Here is a 2,878-nt window from a genome sequence, read left to right on the forward strand (position 1 = left end):
TTATTATTATAAAATAATAATAATAAAAATACTGATTTTTTATGTATACATAAATTTTTGTTATTTATAATAGGTATAATCTTGTTAAAGTCTAATATTTCTTATAAATCAATCTAATAAAATTTTTGTAAGCTTGATTATCAAGATAATATAACATGATTGTACTTAGTGACAGATTCAAAAAAAATAATCCAAAATAATGGAAATATTAATATGTAGATGATATTTTTTTTATCTTAACCAAGTTTGGAAAAAATCACTAATAATTTTAGTTATATTTAGGAAATTAAGCCTCGATTTGGTTATTAATTAATCAGTTAGTGTTGCAAAGTTAATTGTCATTATTTATTTTTTTTTAGTTTTAATATTAGATCAAATTTTTAAAATAAAAATCAAGAAAACAATTTATATTTTATTTTGAAGGACAAACATAATATAACAATGAGAATAAATATATACATCTGATCTATATAAAATTGTTAATTTTTAAAAAATATATATATTTGTGGGGATAATTGCCCCCTATGTTCTACATGCTGGTCTGATTCCATGATTGGTTCGATGAAATTCATCTCACACAGGACCTACATTATTGCAAATGGAACTCTCTTTCTTTATATATAGTTGAAGCTAAAACTTCTTAAATAGAGTGCAAATAAGTGCACCAGTTATAACTCAAATGACATAATTTTCTCATATTCATTTAAGAAGTTGCGGGTTCGAATCTCTCTATTTTCGATAAAAAAAAATAGAGTGCAAATAAAATAGGTTTTATCTTCACCAATCTTCTATTTATGACTATTATACACCTTTGATAAATACATGTTTGAATTAGTAGACACTTTAATTAGATTTCACATACAATATGTTCCATTTAATTTTCGAAGTTTTTTTTATTTAAATAAAAGAAATATATGATGCAAAAATAATAAATTTTAATGACATTCGTAGAGAAATTAAATAGTCATAGAAACAGGACTAACCGATGAAAAGGTGTCGAACTTTTGAGTCTCACAAATGGTTGCATTGATATCTCCATGTAGCAGAAATTGTGCCATCACTTATACCTGCAAGTAAAGATGATGCAATTAAAGTTCAAAAGAAAGCAGGCTAAGGTTTAGAATAACTAGATGGCCATGAAAATTAAATCAAACTTGAAAAGAAAATAAGAAAAGATTGTGAGAGTAGTTCAGACTTGGGACTTGGGAGAGTTGAGAAGAAGCATGGAAAGAGGACATACCAAATACCTATATATTTATAATGGGGAATGCTAGGGGACAATAATTTTGTTGAACAATATGAACAATCACCAATCAAATAAAAACACACTACACCTCTAAATTAATCTTCTAAATTTTAATATTAAAATAACCATTCGTACACTAGTAAAATGAACATTCGATATATCTATTGTTTACATTGTTTAATATTTTCATTGTTTACCTATACTTTTCCATTTATAATTGGCTGATAATGCATTCCTTAGTAACGATTTGCATGCTATTAAATTATAGGAAAATTATCAGGTGTACCGGGAAACATCGGTGTTCCAGTTGTTTTAACCGTTGATTTTAATTAATATATATTATATATATCTTTTATAATTAAGATCAACGGTTAAAACAACTGGAACACCGGTGTTCCCGGTACACCAGATAACCTTCCTATAGTATAGTCTTTAATTTCTATCAATCCATCCCATTTCCCATCTAAAAGAAAGTCTTTCTGTCATATCAACACAAAAGAATACCATTTCTAGTTTTCTATCTGAGAAATTACTAGATCGGATGTTCATGTTATTATATATTATATATTAACAATAAAGATTTTACGTGATGATCTAATTGAACCAAAATTTTCTTATCCATTGTGTATATTTTTTTTGGTGACTATCCATTGTGTATATGCTAAATCACCACATTTCTATCTAATAGAAAGTATTTCAATATTTAATAATTAATTAATATAGTCTAAGAGTGAGTATATTATTCTAGAACATAAAGAGCATAATTTGTTTCTTAAAATTATTGTTGATCATGATTATTCAAGAAGCTCCCCACTTGTCATGGCCCATTGATGATGCTTTATTTCAGATCAGAGTACTTATCATAATTTATAATCCATTATCTTCACTCTCAAGAAATCATTGAACATTATATGATGATTTTTTCTTTTTGACAAATAAAAAACTTCAAATAATTTTCAAAAAAAAAAAGGGGGTATGGACTAAAAAGTCCTTTTCATATGAAGTGCTATAGGACTTAACCTAGCATTATATTGGACATATTCTAATTTAAGGGTGTTAAATTTAGTGTTGAATATTTCTAGATTTTTATGTATAAAACTATAAAAGTAACAGTAAATCTTACTATCAAATAAACCAAAACAATAGTTAATATCTCAAAAGGATTTTTTTAAATTTTTTGACGTAAATTTTTCATTCTTTAGCCTTTAGTTAGTGCCTTTTAAAACCTTGATTAAATTGCTACAAATTAAAGACTATTATATAGATAGATGATATATACTCCCATCCCATGCAATAATTTCTTCTTTCTTTTCACACAACGATATGATATGATATATATGTTATCAAAATCAAGATCTTTTTGACACAATACATGATAGCATGCTTTGATTCCACTTATCTTAGTGTTATACAGTTTGTGGCTTTGTGCAATGCTGTTTTTTGTATAATTATTTTGCAATTGTCATTTTCCCCAAACATTAATTAAAGTTGTCTCATAGACATATATAAAGCATGTCATGCATGTGGACCAAAGTGAAATATGGTAACTCACCAACAATAACATTACTTTGATAATGTATTATTGAGCCTAATTCTACCCAACACAAACTTATAAAAGCAACTAGAAAACGT

This window comes from Arachis ipaensis, chromosome B06 (assembly GCF_000816755.2).
Source record: "Arachis ipaensis cultivar K30076 chromosome B06, Araip1.1, whole genome shotgun sequence".
Lineage (NCBI taxonomy): Eukaryota > Viridiplantae > Streptophyta > Magnoliopsida > Fabales > Fabaceae > Arachis > Arachis ipaensis.